Raw genomic sequence first — 22,269 nt, 5'->3', positions numbered from 1 at the left:
TCATCCACACTCACTAAGCATCAACATACCACACTGGCACACAACATTTATCCAAATCCACACCACTGATACATAACATTCACCACACTCACCACAGAACAGAAGAAAACTGTCACATCAACACACCCACACACATAACAACACCATACACCACACAAAAGGGAATAGAAAGGATCGTCAATGATACCCGCGATTTCTTCTTTTTCGACCTGCGTTCCGATTCACGTATCTTCATTCGTTTTTCACCATCCATCCGCAGCAAGCAGTTGATTAAATCGACAACCTTTGTATAAAACTAACATTTAAAATATAAAATTAGCTAAACCATATAAAATCGAATAAAGACAAATATTATAAATTGTATTAGCACAATATACGTCTTTCATTGTTTTTCGGACATATGTACATATATGGATATTAACAGAGTGCGTCCAAAACTAGTGAGAGGCTATGCACCCTATTATTCATGGTCCTTCGAGCCTTACTGAAAGGCACTATTGGTGATACTACCAAAAAATCAAATAAAATACATACACATTAAAATCATAAAATGCGGTGACAAAAATTCGGAAATACAAAAAGAAAAGTAAAAAATAATTGCAGTGAACGGAATATATATTCTTATAAAATAAATGTGCAGTGACTAACACAATAATAAAATATACAACTGCGCAAAATATTTAAATAAAACAACAACTTTTGTTGCGAGAGTATAAATATACACAATCATATAAGTATACAAACTTATAACAAAAAGAAAGAAACAGTGCAAAACAAGTATGCAATATAAGTATCACTCGTCCAGAAGAAAAATAAATAAAAAACAAACATAAATACAAAAACAAACGGGCGGTAAACTAAGCACTAAACATTAACATAACATAATCAACATAATGTGAATGTAACAAAAACGGGCTCGAAAATAACAACAACAATATACACACCTCCAGCTGCATTATAACAGAAACAAAGCACAGCGAGCAACAGAACAGCTGGCAGCCTGTAGAATAGGAGCAAATAAATTGGATCGGAAAACGCAATATAAACTCACAATCTATACACATTCCCATACCTCTTTAAGCGGTATAAATTGAGTTGTATCGATTCCAGATTTTATTTATTTATATGCAAAAATTCGGCTTAGATAAAATAACATCTGTAACCAAAAACCATTTAAACGGCTATAATTTATGATTATAATTGACGGTAAAAATCAAAATACCGATATAAAAAAGAGATACACGACTTACAAAATATATACAAACTTACATACATATATACACCACAAATTGCCAATGCGCTTACATTTGTATATAAATATACATAACACATATAAAAAACATATTCAAGTATATAAATATGCACATGGACACTTGCAATATGTTCCGGCGATACGCCTTCAGCTTCTGAAAGCAGTAAGCTGCATAGTAACCAATAAGTAATGAAAAGGTGCAGTGGATAAAATAACCGCATATTACCTATTCCGTTTTCACGCTCTTCTTATCGCGCAAACATACTAACATTTATACTACATATAATCTGTCTATTCCTCAACACCCTACAAACATTTTTAAACATGTTTAATGAAAAACAAGCCGGATTGCACAAACCATATTATATTTTCTTAAATATATGCACATACATGCACACATATGTAAAAAAGCCATTGATCTCTATCACGAGCTCTCATACGCGCAACAACATACATTAGTGCATACACAAGGACAGTCGAATAAGTCCATAATAAGTAATCCAAAAGTAATAATGCAATGTAAAAAAGCCATTGATCTCTATCACGAGCTCTCATACGCGCAACAACATACATTAGTGCATACACAAGGACAGTCGAATAAGTCCGTAACGAATAATCCATTCAAACTAACACAAAAATTACCATATATTGTCGATCAACTTGACGACCAATTCGGATCACAGTCTTGGCGCAACACAAGCCTTAGTAGCCTTGTAGGTACGCTATAACAACTACAGCGACTGCTAGGCTAAAACATTCGCCTAGGGGGGCCGGGATGTTTAAATGAGTCTGGCTCAACCCCCAACTGTAACATTCATCCACACTCACTAAGCATCAACATACCACACTGGCACACAACATTTATCCAAATCCACACCACTGATACATAACATTCACCACACTCACCACAGAACAGAAGAAAACTGTCACATCAACACACCCACACACATAACAACACCATACACCACACAAAAGGGAATAGAAAGGATCGTCAATGATACCCGCGATTTCTTCTTTTTCGACCTGCGTTCCGATTCACGTATCTTCATTCGTTTTTCACCATCCATCCGCAGCAAGCAGTTGATTAAATCGACAACCTTTGTATAAAACTAACATTTAAAATATAAAATTAGCTAAACCATATAAAATCGAATAAAGACAAATATTATAAATTGTATTAGCACAATATACGTCTTTCATTGTTTTTCGGACATATGTACATATATGGATATTAACAGAGTGCGTCCAAAACTAGTGAGAGGCTATGCACCCTATTATTCAATGGTATCCGGTTGTTGTTGTTGTAGCGGTCTCTGGTTAATAGAATCTTTGTCTTTACAAAAATCTAATGACGGACTTTCATTTGAAAACACTTTATGAAAATCATTATGAAAATTATATCATAATCTCAGGATCTTCTTTGTTTATAGTCTTTAGACTATACATTCAATAAGGAAATTTTATTATTAAATTTTTGTGATCTTTCTTTATCGTTGGAGGAAATTTAATTTCTACAGTACGATATTCGATTATAGGTTATAAAGTTGGTATGCGAACCAGTAGTAGACTTAGAGCTGCAGTTTTTACGAAGTTTCTACCTACAAGAGCAAACTTTTGGTATCTTGAACCACCCAAAGAATCTCAAATATTTTCCAGTCATAACTCAGAATGGCCTCAAGTCATTATCTTTACACTTTCAATGCCTTTACATTTCTTCTGAGCGCTAAGGTCACTTCTAGTCAACCTTGCAATTCCAATTATTCTCAAAAGCTTCCTAAAATCTCTAACTTTCTAATATTAAATAATTGAAGTTGCAAGAGTACCAAAGAAAGCAGCCATCAGCTGGAACTTGTAGTTAAAAAATTACACTTCATTTGTGGAAATTTGCCACTTAAATGAGTTTTCGACTTACTTGGCCGCACCACCGCAGCATTTGCATCACAATAAGAGCGAGAAATTGCAGCAAAAAAAAATCAAAGGCGATGGCAAATACGGGCAGCCGAATGCCAAATACACGTTGCACCAAAAAGCGACGCTAGAAGGGGAAGGGGCAGTTAAGAGGACAGACAAACATTTACGCAGCTGCAAATTCTAGTGAATTTAATTAAAAATGGACAATAAATAATACAAATTCTCGTGTATGTATATGTATGTGTGTTCGTGTTGGCGAGTGAGCGAGTGTTGGCTGTCGTTTAAAAGGCTTTGTTAGCTGCCACAAAAGTGGCAGCAGTCGACAGCGGCGCACAACTGCAGCAGTATTAGCTGTGGTAAAAGTGGCAACAGTTGCTGCATTTGAAGCACTCGTTATTGTTGCAGTTGTTGGTGTTGCTGCTGGCGCTGCCGGGCGAAATTAAATTGCAATTGTACCACAAAAGCTACAATGCAGCAGAATATGCAAAAATTAACACACGAACATGCATACTAAACGATCGCACATCGGGCACACATATGCAGGCTGGTTTGTGTGTGTGAGCGAGTATTGGTGTGTTAACATTTGTATTTGTGCAAAGAAATGGCAACTGACATACACACATTGTGGAAGATAAATATATACATGTACCCTGTAGGGAAAATTTAGCGAGCGTAATTGATTTAGAAAATAAAATACAGTTTAGAAAATATATGAGAAAGAGCAGTAATGGAAAAAAATTATGCTACTTGGGAAGAGTTCCCTCAATTTCCTTTTAAATTTGTTAAAAAATTATTGAATATAAACTGAAAACTGCAATGTTATTCGAGCTTACCATCAGCTTATGAGTCAAACAATTGGATAGCAATAATCTTGTCTTCAAATATTAATATTTGGCAAAAACTCCACTTATTATAATAGGTCTAATAAAATGAATGATGAATTGAAGTTTTATTTATAATAGCATATATAAAATGATTCGATTCATGCCAAATATGTATGTATCGATTTTATCGATAACTTGTTGCCATTTTGATGATAATTTTATAAAATCACTCTTATAGAAACCGCGCCCCTATTGTAAAAAAACTTGGGCAGTCGATTCTCACAAGCTTTTCTTGAGATAAATTTAGGGTAAACACTTGGTGTCAGATACGAACTACGCGGTTGGTATATACCAAGCTCCCAAAGTTTCTAGCGGGTTACTATATGTATGGCCTGTCGTTTTACATATAGAACGCAATTGCTTTTCGTATTGTCTAAATCTGGCGACTTCTGGACGATCGCTTCCTTAAAACGATTCAATTGTTGACAGTACAGGTCCGAATGAGGTGTTTGGTAGTAGAAGAGTAGCTCTCATTGTATATAAAGGGTTATTCAATAAGAGCGCTAAAAAGTTTACAACCATAAATCGCCCGATTCTGCTTCAATTTCACGCTCGTCGGCTTGTTGGCATAGACCATAGACTTAACAGGACAGGAAATAATCTAACTGCGTCAAATCGCTCGACCGAGGTGGCCAATTGACTGGGCCATTTCGTGAGATAACACTTTCACCAAACTTGGTTTTCAATAAATCGATTATGACATTCGCTGTATGGCTTGTGGCGCGGTCCTGTTGGAACCAAATCCATATTCCTACAATCCGGTCCAAAAAATTCGGTTATCATTGAGCGGTAGCGATCCCATTCACAGACACGTGCCGATCTTGATCATCAGGGAAGTACGGGCCAATTACGCCGCCGGCTAATAAACCGCACCAAACCGTAATTTTTTCGGGAAGCAATGGTGACTCATGGAGTACGTGTGGATTGCTGCCTAAACAATAATGCATATTTTGCTTATTGACGAAGCAATTCACCCAGAAATGAGCTTTATCGTAGGACATAGCGCTCTTAAAGTTGTGGCCACTGTCTCCGAATTTCGGTAGTAAATTTTAATAATTTCGCTTAGTTATTGGATCGTAAATCTTTCTATGATGAAATGGCAAACCTTACTGAAGAGAGAAATGCCAAAAGAGAAAAAAAATATGGTGTCGTTCCCCTATCGGTCTACTTTTGTAGCATCCCTTTTGAAAAGCCTTTTAGATACGATTCCCGTCAATCCCACCAAGCACATAGTAAAACTTTCCTGACCATCAATCCGTTCGCGTCAGCTCACAGTGATTGGAGCACTAGCGTTTCCGCAAGGCGTTGTCTTAAGTGGTCCATTTTTCACCGCCATTATTCATCTGTTGCTTAAATGAATCGGTATTCTTATTTAAGTTATGTTGTCCCTACTGAATACAAATACTTGAGCATTCCTTCGAAGAAGTTCTGTCACAATAAAATACCAACCAATTTCATACAATTATTTCATATACATATTATACTTTGACCCTTCACCCTAAAGTAAAAATCGATCTCTCTAGCAATACTAGAATTTGAAGATATACATATTTCGACATCCGTATTTTGTAAAATATGTTGAATTTTGTGTTATTGTTTTTTATTTGAACGTTGGCAACCCTAAAAGTAAATTATTTTTATAATTATATGCAAGTATACTTTGTAGTGGTAGCTAAACCTAATATCCCCCAAAAAAGGCTAATAGTGGAAAAAAGCTGTGGCAACCCTAAATAAATTGTTTTGTAATGGATCCATCTTTTGGAACATTTTTTTTTTCAATATTTCTTTATTTATTGAATCTGCTTTGTTTAAAGCCTAACAATAAGTATTAAAATCTTAAATCTATTTACAATTAAGTAAGCTCAACAATGTGTTTGAGCTTTTTGGTAGAACGTTGCTCTTTAGTAGGCAGGATCTCTTCTTTTTAAACGAGTTTGATTGGAATGTACCAAGGCATTTGCCAATGGGTTTGAATGTTCAAATATAGAAGTTTAGAAATATTTTTCTTTCTGCTGTCCTCTATTTCCTTCTTTACCATAGGAATGTCAAGATCCTTATGGATATTTTCATTACGCATGTACCATGGTGAACCCGTTATTGTTCTAAGCATTTTAGATTGGAATCTCTGAATTATATCAATGTTGGTTGGAACATGACTTTAATATTCTATAATGGATTTCTTTAATAGATGTATCTTTTCATTTACTATAATTAAAATGAAATGTCAAGGGCTATTTGTAATTTCTTTATTACTGAATGGATTAAAAAAATTTAAAGAAAAAATAAATGCTAGGTATATGTTTTTGAATTTGGGTAATTCATTTCCAAATTCATTATATGTGACCTGGTCTACGAAAAGGGAGCTAACGTGCGAAAACTATTTTTCTTGGAAATAGCTGTTAAAAATAATAATAATTTCTCGTTATCTCATTGACACTTAAGCCCCATTTCCGTATACCAGGTCACATGTATTACCAAAACATATACAGGCCTTCTTGCATTTCCTACAGGGGTAACATACCCCTCAAATGATATGCACTTGCCTACATCTGTAGCTTGAACTTCATCACACACACACACACACACATCTACAATTGCGGCCTTCGTACTCACACTTCATTGGCGAAATTTGAATATTTAAACTTGCCACGTCCGCATATGCACTCACCGCAGAGCCGCCGCGCCTGCAAAAGCCGCAGCTGCTGCATGCAACACTCGTAATCCACTAATACAGTGACATCAAATGCACACACACTCACATGCATAGACGAGCGCAATGCAATTGAGCCTTTTGCTGCAATTGTGGTTGCTGATATAAGAGTGTAGGAAAAAAGAGCTTCTACAAATTTTTTGTTCGCCTATTAATTTTTAGTCCTTTTTAGTGGAATCCTTTGTATGTCCTTCTGTCAGAACAAATGTTTGGTCATTACAACGAAAAATGCGCTTTTGCAGAAAATTACTTGCAATTAATTAATTTTTTCGACTATTCATTTTTCCACAAAGAATGCCAGCCTGCCACCCGGTAGGCCCCTCGTTTTTCAAAAGTGGAAAAAGGTATAAACTTGCCAGCTGAACTAACAAATGTCTCTGTTGGTTGCACTTTTCCTTGTCACAACTTGCCTCTGTGTGTGTGTGTATAAATGTAGGGCTCATATGACGACAGTGGCTATAATACTATTTTAGAAAGTGTCAGCTTGGTCCTTTGGTTGGTTCGTTGGTTGCTTGTGCAAATTAAATATTCATCGAAATGAATAACTGTGTTAGATTTTGGACGGTTGTCTAATCGATCGCATTTGGTGAATATTATTCAAGCGTGTGAGCTGTTTGAATATTGAGTATTTGTCATTTGAAAATTTGAACCTTTTGGTGTAGCGACATTGAATTATTTAGTGTTCCTAATAATTTAAAGCTTACAACTCATCAAATTTGAATTGTACTACCAAAAACGACAATTTCTTTAAATATACTGAGTATAAATTTCCCCGACACTTGTTTTAGACCTCTATTAGGAAATCCGTATATTTCTTCTGAGCGTTTTTGTGAACTGAGTAAACTGAAAAGGCAGATATTTGAGTTTTCACATAGATATGTATATTGTATAGTCGATATCCTCATTTTAATACTAAAACCAAGCAACAACATTTTCTTAACTTTATTGTGGATCGTATGAGGCAAATTGTCTATGACTTTTCGATTATCATAAATGATTTATGACACCGCTATATAGAAGACTCCACAAAAACTCGCCTGTGGTATTCGCCGTGGCAATGTTCAAAGGACCATAATCTTCTACAAGATGGTGACATCTCCCATGCTTCAATACCAGAAATCAGAACGAAAGTGATGAGTGACTTGTAGAGTTATGATTTTCTTCGTCGCGAGAGGACTTTACTTTTAAATTGCCTGCTCAGTCCAAAGTAGCACCTGTTGGCAGTGATTCTGCGTGGGATTCGAAGGCTGACATTGTTATTGGTGTTAATGCTAGTCTTTAAATGGACCAGTCCAATTCAGATCCCATAAATACTTTTCATAATGTATTCCAAATGAATTTCGGGATATATTTCATGTTCAAGATAAGCTTTAAATTGGTAATTGATTTTGTTTTTATGATTTCTGAATTAACTAGATTTCAATGAAATTTTAATAGTTAGATAATTCATATATATGGGAAGTACGTGTGATAGTGAACCGTCCATTTTCAAACTATAGTCTTGCGATGCAAGGAAATCCAAGAACTTAGTTTCTTTGAAATTGGTCGAGTAGTTCCTGAGAAGTGGTTCTTGACCCAAAAGTGGGCCTCCTGTCCATTTTTTATACCAACCTTAGTCATATACTTTTTGATTCTTTCTGATTATGAACATTGTTTATTGTCGGTATCAATCGAATCATTCTTTCTTAACCCGACTTGTATGTTTCGGCTGATTGTACTGCTGGTATATAAAGTTATCTTCTAAGTCCATTCTTTATGCTGAGGGCTCTAAATTCTACTCAGCATCACAACGTGGGACTCTCCCGTCATTTCCCTTCGATTCGATACCAGATTTGATAGACCACTGTAGCTACAGGAACCCCAACTAAAACATTTTCACCTCCGAACTTAATGGTGCCTTGGATGTACTTACTTTGGAGCTTCTCATGACTATTTTGTCAAACTTTTTGACTGCCTTTCATATTTTTCAGTTCACATTTGCTATTAGTATTTTCCAAAGGTATGTACAGTGCAATTTTCTTTTGTTGAACCTTTGGAAGAAATATTCAAATAATAGTAAAATATGTGGTGACGTTTCCATAATTTTTTCAGATACTGTATATCAATATTGCGAAAATATTTACTGGTCTTGAGATATATTAGTAATAGAAATTCAAGGTATCTAAATATTATAGGCGGCACTTTCAAGTTATTATATAGCATAAATTAGATGGTTTGTATGTGTCAAAGTGGCCTCTAAACACAACTTGACTTTTGCGGCACCTAGGAAACAAAATGTTTAGTACAATAATATTGTATATTAATGATTATCAAACATATTTCAGATCATTTCAAAGCAGGTCCTTTAATGCCTGACACCTATAGGCTTCATTGTGAATCTGAAAAGTGTATATATACTCAATATTTTATTGGCAAGGAGGAGTTTAACATTGCATTACTACAAATATTTTAAAATATAATTTAATTAATATAAATAATATATAAATTCATATATACATATATATATAACTATTTTTACAATTTAACGATAAATGATGTGTACTTCCAACCTTAAAACTTAAAGCGAATGTCAAATAATCATAAACAGTCAAACGTTTATTCCAACAAAACTTCAACTAAATGTCAAAGGATGAGCGATTTAAAGGAACAAACCTCACTTTTACGCACTAAAAATTAATATTGTGACGTTAATGAATACAAATATAAGTCAAATAAATCAAAGAAACCCTAAAGGCTTACGAACAACTGTGCCAAATGATTTATTGTCTTTTTGATCGTCAATATTAAAGCTAGTTGGACTATTTAACTGTCAATAAATCATTTAAACAAATGTGTTGCTGTGCTAGTTTGACGTAAGTGTGGTATTTGGTAATTTCCTGTTTTTCAAATAACAGTCATTGCCTTGAACATAAGCCTAGGCAATGTGTGCAAAAATTGATTTTGAGGAAATAAATGCATAAATAAGTGCAATCAACTGCGTGTAGATGCCATGTGATTGGCAAAAATTGAATTTAGTTCGTATTTCATCTCATGGCTCTCATATAACTATATATTAGGTATTAGCATATTACCTTTTAAGCATCACTAAAGCCTTTTAAAATTGCTTCATGCTTTCCACTGCCAATTAACTTACTTATTGTAGCCATAAGAATCCTTCTATCCTATCAATTTCATTAATCACTAGTTTTCATTTCATTTTTCAAAGGAAATTAGTAACATTTTGCTGTAAATCTAGCGAATTTCAACCAAATTTCCATAGAAATTCATTACATCATGCAAATTACAACGCATTTTGTTTACGAATTCCATCAAAAATCGACAGAATTAATGAAAACAGACAAACAAAAAATGTAGAACCATAATTGGAATCGCTTTCAATCTCCGGCACGTCATCGATAAGAGTGTTGGTAGTACTTTGCTTGTGATAATAAATGGAAGCGTTGATATGACAGTGACTTTTTGTACTTCTCGAGTGGTAACAATAAAGGCAACTCTGCTGCTGTCGACCGCATGTGTTAATTGGCTTCAATCGAATATTGAGAAGCAAAGCTGAGATGCCAAAATCTTTTCCGATATTTCATTTTTTTAACAATTTCATAAGCAAAACGTAGTTGTTCTAAAACTAGAATCTTGAAAATCATATTGAAATCGTACAAAATCGCGTTTTCTTCTCCACTTTGTCTTTGAGAGGTCTAGAAAGCCCACTTCTTTTGCTTACCGGATTTCTTTAAAAATCTCCAGATTTGGATCTACATGAGATCTCAACGAGAGTGTCAAAACTGTTTCGGAAAGTAATGTCTAAGTGAGCGGTACACGCAAGGTTTAATTTAATACCCATTAATTGATTTTGAGATTTATGCAGATCATTTTTCAATAATTGGCTACCTAGACTTGGAGAGTAGCGAACCGAACACAATCGCCAAAAAAAACAAAGATTTACTCGTTACGTAGAAATTCAAGATCATTTAGGACCATATCCATATGGATTTTTTTCAGAACCTTGAGAAAGTCTACTGATCTGGGGGGAAACTGAATATATTATATCAAAAAATTACTGATCACTTCAACTGTCCTCGTATGTCTATTTAAAATTCACATTCTACAATATAAACTAGTCTTAATTTGTATATCACTTACAGCTATTCACACCAGTTGTGCACACCTGGTGCCCGATTTCACTGTAAAACGCGAAAATAATGATGCGTCCTTGCATTCTACTCCTGTTTACTACTTACTGTTTGAATTCCTATCCAAAATGCAATTAAACACGCATATGTGGATTGCAATGAAAAGGGAAACACACCTGGACACTAGAGGCACTGGCACCTGTGGCAAAAAGCTGCATTAAAACGCGTGCCCCAACTCATTGATAGCAATTGCACCGAAATTCATTTCCTCGAAGCGCATTGCATTAACGGTTTTGTGTTGCATGATGTCCGATTATTTGTTTGCGATTTTACCAACGCGCTCTCTCTCTCTTCCTCTAGCCCTTACTATGCCACACATTTATCCACACCATAATTTACGTTGGATTGAATAGTGAATTATTAGGGGTACTTTAACAGCACACTGGGTTGTTGTAATCATCTATTTCCGGCATTTGTAGCACAATTTCGAAATATTAAGGAAATTAAATTGAATTGAATTTAGTTACAGTGATTTTGAATACCCACAGCTTAGTGAAGTTTTGCTGTTATTTTGGGTATTGTATTGCAGTGGGAAATGCACATAAGTCTATGTTGTTGTTGCAAGTTGGAATTTCGCAATATCGAATTTACATATTCCACCTTCTATTTATGAGTTGTTCGAATGTTGATCGAGCGGTATGTTGTATTGACTATTGTGTTCGATTTTTAATTAGAACCATAAATAGTATTTCACAGAGGTATCTAACTTTTATTTCTTAAAGAATATAGAAGAATTAATGAAATTAATTCATTAGTTCATTAAATGTGTGGCATCTCTCGAGATAGTACCATTTTATAAATAACAGAGAGGTTGAATAATTCTTTCAAGCTTTTCTTAAACTCAGTAAACGAAAATGTTGTTAACTTACTTACCTGTCACGACTCTTAAATGTCTTCTGGCTGATGTTTTATATGACATATGTATGTATATATATGAATATGTATTACAATATCTGATAATATACAGCTCGTTTAAATAGGAAGAAAGTAACCTAGAATAGAACATTTTCCTCTATCTTCTACCCTACTACCTTTTCTCTATTTCCTATGGTCAAAATATTAATGCTTTGATTTTTAAGGCTAAGTCCGACGTGGAAACCGTATCTCCGAAATTACTCGACCAATATCAATGAAATTTGGTTTGTGATATTTCCTGGCATACCGATGGTATGTTATGAAAATAGTCCAAGTCAGTTCTCAACAACGACTGCTTACCATATACCAGAGCTTTGAAGTCGATCTGAATCGTTTACTTTACGACATATAAAGTAAGCACTAGTGAAGATATCGGAATAGAATTTTGCACAAATACTGCATTTACAGTGTTACATCGCCCTTCCAAAAAATCGGATCATAAGTTTTCAAGGCCCCTTATTTCGAACATGAGAACCTCAGTGATTAGAAACCATTTTTTTTACCGAAAATATAGGTAAGTGTGTAAAATATTTTGAAGAAATTCAGAGGGAATAATTTTCTTATAATATAATATGTCTCCCTGACAAAACGAGCAAAATCGGGTCATAACTTCCCCTAGCTCCCATATCTCTTGTATTAAGGTTTTAAAACTTTCAATGGACTTTGTGGGTCAAATTGTGTACTTCCGAATTTTTAACATAATCGGGCCTATTGTCGTTGTCGTTATCGTTTTAAAACGAAACAAGAACGCCTATTTAGCATTCCTGTTGGCGTTAACGACATTTATCGAAAATAAATTGAGATTCCCCAATTTGAAACGAGTATAGAAACGACATAGAAACAGTCGTTCTTTGTCGTTGCTATAATTGAGAGCGACATAGAAAAGACTCGGTTGTTTGAAGGAATATTTGAAGTAAAGATGTAAATACCAAATCGGAAACAGTTTGAAATTTGAATTTCTGAAATGGAAAAATATCATGCATATGTCAAAGGTTATAGAAAAGGGATAAAACCATTAAATTTCGACTTTTTTTGATATTTCCAAACATCTAAATTCAGTCGAACCATCATTTCGCGTCGGTGATGGTTGGCATTGATAAAATTGCATTTTTATATCTAAGATTCTATTTTAGATATGAAAGTTCTTAAAATTTAAAACGAAGAAAAAAATGGTACACAAAAAGTCCGAAGCTAGAGCAACAAGAGGAGGAGTTTATAAACAGATACCATTGTCTCCTTTGGAAGAAGCTGTTGCGAATTTGATGCAGTCCGGTAATTCGCTGTAGCACCTGATGGAGTAGTCGAAGGAAGCGAGGAGCATGATTCGCTGGGAGTATAACATATTTTAGAAGAAAGTTTGGAGGACGCAGATATCACCACTACTTCTTTTGGTATACACGCCAGCACTCATATACCCATCTTTCCAATATATCTCCAATTGAAAAAGGAAATAAAATAAAGATGGAAGACTAAAATTGTAGGGCAGATAAACGTAAGCGCAACAAGTACAGTGATACCATTGTTTAGGGCCAATAGAAAATAGCGTAAAATCCAGGACTAAAATAAGGACTGCTTTAAAGATATGTCTCGTTTCATAAAAAAATAAGTTTATATTGATAAAAGAGCGTCTTAAAGTATACTATATCAAATATGTATACAAATTTTGATAACTTTTCTTTGGCCTTACGAAACGACGATAAGAGCGACAAAGATTTTCGATCGAAAATGTTTATACAATCATTGATTCCGTCGATAAACTGCTTCACCACAATGTGAGAACGCAAAATTGTTGTATCGACCTTTAACGACAAATGCGACAAATTTGATAAAGTTAAATTGTCTGTGCTTTTTGCTTTGTTCAAATAAAAATTAAAACTGACCTTTAACTATTGTGGAATTTCTCCAAAAATATTTAATTCTCCTGAGGCTCTTTGAGAAAATTCCTTCGCTATTTCGAGGAGGCAGCTTTATATCGCTTTTAAACATTTTTCGTAAATTTTATTTTCGATACGGTTTCAAAGATTCCGACGTAAAATTTTTCGATCGAAACGGATTCAATGATTAGGCCCAATATAATTATTGGAAAAAAGCTTGCCTGAATTGAATAGGATTTCGTATTATGGCCTAAAACTCTCACTTCTTGCTTTAAAAGTAAGTTACAGCAAAATTATCTCAAAAACTCAGCGAAGAAGCATCTATCAAATACACACATTCAGTTGAATTTAAGACATTCCATAGCTTTGTTGATTGAATCTACCTTCTTTTACTGCTGACTCGCAACTACAAGTGTGTCTTCTACAGTCTTGATTACACACAGTATTGAACTAAAAGTTGAAGTTCAGTTGCCTAAAAACAAGCAAAAATCACACACAAACTCACACACAAATGAAATTGTCTGCTCAAAGCAGCCACATGTCTTCACATATACTAACAAGTGTATACTAGTGTCTACATATGCGTCTAAGGATGCACTAGCGCGCATATTTCTGCGCGAATATCGCTCGCACTTCAACATCAATGTTGCCAATTCGATTTTCGCTTGGCTTTCTTACAATTCGCATACTTATTACACAACTTTGCTGCTAGTTTTTTTTTGTTTTCACTCTCAATTCCAGCGCTTAAATGCTGTGCAACTTCTTTGGTATTTGCAATTTTCTTCGCTTCACTCCATCCGTAGCACGTGTGTGTGTGTGTGTATGAACAATGGTGGTAGCAGCAGCAATCAGAAACATCAAAGGCATCATCACCGAAACACGTATGAGTGCATTTGTGTGTGTGTGTGAGCTCATATGTGTGAGTTTGTGTTGTTGTTGTTGTTGTAGAAAATGTTATTTGAAAACGCTTGTCGCTCGCTAATGTGTTAACATTCTGCTACTCCTCACTTCACACCCGCATGCGCGCCCTCTGTCGTGCGTTGTGTTCACAACTCGTTTACGTCGCGAAAGTGAAAAACTTTTCCATTGACTGTAAATTGAAGTTTCTATGGAATTTTGTTCGCGCAGGTTTTTCTCAGCAGCTCAACTATCAACTAAATATTCTTCCCGTTTCTAAGTGATTGCAAATCTTCAACTTTGCTTCTTAATGCTTCACTTAGTTGTTGTTGTTGTTATTGTTGTTGCAAATTTACAGCTCACGCATGCATGTGTGTGCCACTGTTTGTTGTTGGAAGTGTGCAAGTGTTTGTTGTTGTTGTCATTCATTGCATTTTCTTCATCTTCTTCATCTTCTTATTTGTTTATCCTCTATTTAAGCGGAAACGGAAACATGCCTTTGTGTATTAGCGTCAACTTTTCTTTTCTTTTTCTGCTTTTATGCTTCTTCTTTCTTCGCACGTGTGTGTGTGTGTTTGTTGCTGCAACATTTGATCTCATTTTCTTGGATAAATGCAAGCAAACGAGTTCTTGCAGTGCCAGAGTAACGCTATTTCTGCGCGTAAAAAAAGTGTTGAAATGAAATTAAAGAAATTTTCTGCTTTAATAGAAAAGTGTCTGGTTAGTTTTTTTTTGTTTTGTTGGAAAGTTAGTACGAAAAGTGGAAACTGGCAATTGTCGGGGCGTTCATATGCTCCTGAAGTATGTAATATTAAAAGCTCTGCATATACTGTTATAAATTGTCCATCTGCCTATTTGCTAAGATATGGTCTGTAGCTTGAATATTTAGCTTCTTAGCATATATTATATGTGTATTAGCCTATATACGTGCTGTTTGAATAAGGACTCTTCACTTATCATTTGATGATTGAGGCGAAAATAGTACTTATTTGATATAAATTGTTCTACTTTGGGTTCCAAGGCTAACATTAACCTTGGATAAAAGAGTTAACACCTGCTGGCACGAATGCCGTGTTTTGTGGAGTATCTTCTCGACAAAACATCATATCTTACCCTCTTTCAACACCAGACACTTACCTTTTTGCTTCTATAGTCTATAACAAAATAAAATTAAGTTAATGTAAGTTAATGACATCGACCTGAAGTCAGAGAAAACTTTCCTTATTATACTCTCAAAGTTGCTATCTGATCTATGTTGACCTTAGCAAGAACTACTCGACCGATTTCAATGAAATTCCGTTTATAATATTTTCTTGACACCCTGATAACGAAATCGGCTCACAACCATGCATACTTCCATTTTATAACGCAATTTTGAATTCCATCTGATTCCTTTACTTTATAATATATACATTAGGAACCAATGAAGAAATACTGTATATCACATGTGACATCACTTGTGGAAAAATTGTCGAAATCGGACTATAACTTTTCAAGGCCCCGGATATCGAACATGAAGAACTCAGTGCCTATGGGTAAATTTTGACCGAAAATATCGTTAAATCTCTTAGATATTTTAATTTAATTCAGAGGGAATAGTTTTCTTCTAATAGTGTGTCTCTGTACCGAAAATAGTTAAAATCGGGTCATAACGTCCCCCAGCTCCCATATACCTAATTATAGGTTTTTCCAAAATACGGTGGGCTTTATTCCGTATCGGTTAATATGTGAGATATTTCAGCAAAATTAAGTGAGCGTATAGTCTTGGATATAGTGAACCTTGGAGGGGAAAATGTGTGAAAACCAATAAACCAAAATTCTATTTCTAAAGTCTCACAAGAAAACTCTATTAAAAATATTTCCAAGTGGTGTTTGACGTTTTATTCGACAGCAAAGCTCCCATGCCATAACCATGAACTTCAATGGTATGCAAGCTTTAGGAGCTTTCGATCGGAGATTGGAGAATACCACTTTATACGCACTAGTCGTTTTAAGCTTTGCAACAACCTCTTAAAATTTACAAAATTTGCTAGTAGCAAGTCCCGGCTATAACCCCAACGTTCTTAAGCACCTACATACATTTTTCTCCATGAAAAGCATTATAAACACTTCAATACACTTTCTTTCGCTATACTTCAACTCTATATCAATATCCATAGGAGCACCAAAGCAATTCAGCACATACATACAAACGTGTACCTCGATATTCTCAAATATGACTTTCCTTCCAATGGCGAAACGCCGATAGTGCTTCAGTGCCAAAGCTATTTAAGTTTTTACGCATAATTGCTTTTTGCCAACAATTGGCAGAGTGCACAAAGTGCCAAAGTTCACACTTCCCGCTTCTGCTGCTGTCGGCTAGAAAGTGAAAAGAAAATAAAGAGACAAAAACAACTTTCGATAAAATTATCGGAAAAACACTTGTTAGTGTCGCAAGTTAAAATATGCTGCGCAGCACTCATGCAGCCATCGAACAATGGTGCTGGTGTTACTACTCTTGCTCAAGTGACATTTATACTTACTTACATATGTACGAGTACAAAGAGCAAATACAATATAGCGACACAGCGATACAGCGCTTCGAGTGTATAAGCCATATACCACGAGATATGTTGTTGTATTGTTGAAGTGATAGGAAATGTTGGAAAATTGCTAGCAACAAAAGCTGTACGAAATTGCAATACATGGCATATGAGACAAATTTCGTTGAACGCCATCAGCTATGCGCATTGCCAAATAAGAGCTAATCGAATTTTTGTTTCAAAATGTGTTGTGTCGTTGAAGGATAGTGAGATCGTTTCCTATACGTAAAATGTGTATAGAACCATGCCAGTTCTTGTAACGCTCCAGTAGTTATTTTTTTTAAAGGATATTTTTAGAAGGGGAGTGCTTCCAAGTTGACAATTCTTGATCGAATAAAAGCCGGATTCATACTTATTACGTAATCTGGAAGTTTTTTTACTACAAAATCTTTTCTCGATAAAGTGTCTAGAATATCAATTATATAGAATATCAGCCATGTCTAGATTTTTCAGAATTGATCCCGAATATACATATATTGAAACATTATCTTATCATAAATAGTTGCATGGTTGCATCGTTTATTTAATTAGGTTAAGGACGATACTTGAAAATGGTTGGATTAGCATGAGAGAAATATCAAAGAGCAAAGAATATCAAAGCTCTCCTCTGGATTGATCTAAGAGATCTTGGTCAATTTGTAAATCTTCCCAGAAAAATGCCTGTACCCGAAAGATTAAGAAAATGATCAACCGTTCATACCAGATGTGGTCCTATGGTGTTTTTTACTCCCGAAACTCAAATATTCCCTTCAGAAAGAGCAATAAGTCGTCGAGAAAAGAAACTATTTTCTTTCTAAGGGTCATTATCGCTATCATTCCACAGTAAGTAGGAATTGAGTAATATAATAAAAGTAATAGGATTTGAACAATACCAATGTATGTATTAAGGTCATTAAACAAGTCGAATAATTCCGATAAAATTTGAGGTTATAATAATTCAACGATGGGTCTAATCATTGAAATTGTTTCGATCGAAAAATTTTACGTCGAAATCATTGAAACTGTATCGAAAATAAAATTTACGATCAATTGAACTCACTTACCGACTCGAAAGAATATATGATGTCGCTAATTACGAAATAATTGAATCAGTAAAATAGAAAATTTTGATTTGGTTTTTTTAGATGAGTGAGTTGCGGAAATTTAAAAGAAATAAACTATTTGTAAGTTTTGATGTAAATAATTACTGATGACGGACTAAATTATATTTCATATGAGTATTTTAAAGACAATAGACAAAAACACTTTAACAAAACTTAATCTGAGGCGTTTAAAAGCGATATAAAGTTGTCCCCCGAAATACCGAAATAATTTTCTCAAAAAGCCTCAGTGGAATTAAATACTTTTTTTTTTTAAATTTAACAATAGTTAAAGGATGAAGGCTCTCCTATTCAGGACAAAACTGGATGAAAGAAAATGTGTAAAGCCATTCGATGAGAATGTCAGTTTTAAATTTTTTTAACGAACCAAAAAGCACTGACAATTTAATTTTTCAAATTTGTCGGATTTGTCGATAAAGGTCGATAAAACAGTTTTACGTTCTCACTTTGTGGTAAAGCAGTTTATCGACGGAATGAACGATTGCATGAACATTTTTGATCGAAAATATTTATCGTATCGAAATTGATTGAGAATGTCAGTTTTAAATTTTTTAACGAACCAAAAAGCACTGACAATTTAATTTTTCAAATTTGTCGGATTTGTCGATAAATGTCGATAAAACAGTTTTACGTTCTCACTTTGTGGTAAAGCAGTTTATCGACGGAATGAATGATTGCATGAACATTTTTGATCGAAAATATTTATCGTATCGAAATTGATTTCGCTCCGGATTCAATGATTTGGCCCAATACATCAAATTGAGTTTACCGTTCTCCCAATTAACAGAACCCATTAAAGCTCTCATACATTTTATAAAATATGCTGAAAAGTCCGTACATACCCACACAAATAATATTCGTGATAGATATAATATAGAATAATTTCGGATTAAACTAGAGGATCATCTCTGAATTGTTAATGGTTACCACTTCAAAGCATTTAAGCAAACGTTTGGAAATGAAATCCATACTTTCAACATTTTTTTTATTGAAAAGAAGCGACTATTTATTTAAACAAAATTCAAGGTACTTTATTTTTCAAAGTAATATAGATTATATTCGAATTATATTATTGGGTCCTAATATTTAAGTTTTAATTAATAATTAATTACTCTTTTCTTTATTTAATTATTTATTGAAATTAATGGGTAGTGGAAACCCTAACTAAATTCAATCAGTAATTCTAACTTCACTCCTCAATAGAAACTTAAAGCAAATATCTATCTTAAAGAGCCAACAAAACTCAATTAATCAAATATTTTCTCACATTAACTAGTCCAGACTTTCATAGTTGTCTAAGATAATATAATTATATATATTAACATCTAGTATATATGTCAAATACAGATACTAGTGCATAAACAAAAGCATTGTTTATTATAACATGGCACAACACCACAAAGCGGATTAGAAATTATCAACACTGATTGCTTGCCAGCTTACAGTTATGATGACCATCAAGGCAACGGCAACCGACTGCCCACAAGCCTCTTATATAAACGCAGACATAAACGCGCTTATATACTTTTACATATGTATATACTTATACTTAAAACGTAAGCCCACACAATATATACATATATGAACGCTTCACTAAGCGAACTATGTATTGGTTGCATGGATCATTAAATTTTTGATTGTATTTAAAATACAATTGCCAGCAGCTGCTGCCACTTTGCGGTGGCGCCACTAGTTGGTATACTGCCCCATTTGCATTTCCATGGCTATTCCAAAGGCAGACACATCACTGCCGCCTCTGTGTGTGTGTGCGTGTGCGTGTGTTGATTATTATACAGCGTGTGGGTGTTTTTCGATTTTCATCAGCTTTTCACACAAGCAAGCAATGCCAATTGGCTGCGTCCACCGATGCCGTCCATAGTGTGTTTGTTGCCAAAGCACTCTTGCAACAAATGAGGCGCGTCCATTGCCATATCAAAATGGCCCTGATAGTCGCACGAAGTATTCGAACATTGGTGCGTGGTTTCAGCATGCCAGCATGCCATTGTTCCGGCTGTTGGTGATGTTGGCGTTAATGATTGCATAAGGCGGAATGTGATGGCTTGTGGGTGTATTTTGAAGACATACAATTTTATATAACTATATTCGCCTTTTGCTTTGTGGTTGTAGTTGTGAGCGCAACGTATGCTACGAAAGTTTTGTGTTTTGCTCAAGTTCAATATTTTTGTGGTATTCTTTGGTGAAATATAAATATTAGTTTTGCACTTTTTGGCAATGAGTAGCAAGTATCATAACTTTAGATAACCTTGAAAGCGAGTGAAGAAAAGTTGGCATACTCGTAACTTTAAAATAATTGAAAAGTTGAAAATATCAATGAAACAATTAGGTATACAGCGATATTGAGGAAAAATAAGAAAGAATAATTCGTTATGAATATATATCATTACTCTTTCAGTAGAATATTGAGATATCTATATTTTGGTAAAAGTTTTCGAGTTATCGGTACTTATAATAGATATTGCAATTTTTTCTTTCTTCGCAGCACTTAGTGTATGTATGTACATATGTCCAGGCGTGAAAGGCCTGACTTATTGGAGACATTTTTGATAAATTTGGACTATAGTTCAATGTAGATATCTCGATGTTCCTTTTTCTATAATTTCTGACTATAACTTCAAAAAAAATATCAATAACCTTGACATAACGGTTTGGTGGGTTTCAGAGGTTGCAAGCAGGAAATTTTAATTTTTAAATATATACAAACATAAATTTTATTTAAAAAAAATAACCATATCAAATAAACATATTTAAACAATATTCTGAGAAATTAGTGTTTAAAAATTCCGAAAACTCAGCAGTTGGTACAACATCTCCCTTAACAATTCAAAAAAGTCCCTTGCCGTGAACAGAATTATTTATTAATGGTTCATCTAAAATCACAAAATAAAAAATATGTCGATTGTACATGGATAAATCTTATTATTGAACGAAGGAAAAAATATAAAATTTGTATTTTCGATAGATTTTTAACAAAAATCTCATTTTTTTGGTCAAACTTTCGCCATAAAAAAATCTTTCGTTCATTAACTAGATAATGCTATTTCAAAGAATTAACCAAACCAACCTATTAACCAAATAGCTTAATAACTTTTCGAGAAAGACAAAAAACATTACCTTAAACTGACGTGGCCTGAAGGGCAGAACTTCCGCGGGGCCTATGTATATTGTACTATTTAATAAGACAAAAAAATATATGTCTAGAAGGAATATCCAATATGCAGCCCTATAAAAATTAACCTATTTAATTTGCACGTCGAGACCTTGTCCAAACAATTAATTGATCAACTAACAAAATTTTTTAAATCAGTAATTAAACTAAATGTACCACACAATGCTACTACTAACAATTTTTTTTTTTACTTTAATGAATCATATTAATATCAAAATACAACCCTGTGTTCCAATTTATTTATTGAGGCGATGAAATCGTACATATGAAACCCAAACACTATACGCCAATTAATATCTTAACTGTTTTACCTAATTGACTTGTTGAACATGGCATGAGAGTCTGTGAAGTTTGAACATGACAATTAGTTAGCTATAAAAAGGATCTGAAGACTGGAATAGAAGAAAAAGGAATATTAATATGCTCTTCTATTGAGAACATAAATATTATATTAGTTCCAATTCTAAGTCCATCCACTACTTCCTACAGTGTCTTACCAAAAGTACGTGACTTAAAGGGGCTAAAGTAAAAAAAATGTTCTAACTATACAATTTGGAAAAAATAGGACCTTGTCATTTCGAGGTATCCAATTTAAAGAAAAAAGAGTGTCCCCTTTTGACACGGAATTTTAATAATATCCCCTTTTGTTATGTACTCATATGTAAAGAATCCCTTTAGTTTTGTACTATGTTGTAAATATGCAGTTTTTTATTAAAAAAGTAATTTAAAATGGGCGTGCGTCGCTCACTTATGGTCAAAAACCATGATCA

General features: G+C 34.3%; 1 long non-coding RNA gene across 1 annotated transcript; it reads right to left on the bottom strand.

The window, feature by feature from the left end:
- Positions 1–238: 238 nt before the first annotated feature.
- On the bottom strand, positions 239–2,527 carry LOC128922076 (uncharacterized). The gene is made up of 2 exons (XR_008471345.1): positions 1,270–2,527; positions 239–1,156 (listed from the first exon to the last, which is right to left on the bottom strand). It is a non-coding gene; the product is annotated as an uncharacterized LOC128922076 (long non-coding RNA).
- Positions 2,528–22,269: the final 19,742 nt, after the last annotated feature.

The sequence above is a fragment of the Zeugodacus cucurbitae genome, chromosome 5 (assembly GCF_028554725.1).
Source record: "Zeugodacus cucurbitae isolate PBARC_wt_2022May chromosome 5, idZeuCucr1.2, whole genome shotgun sequence".
NCBI lineage: Eukaryota > Metazoa > Arthropoda > Insecta > Diptera > Tephritidae > Zeugodacus > Zeugodacus cucurbitae.
This window is presented reverse-complemented; position numbering and strand designations above follow the sequence as displayed.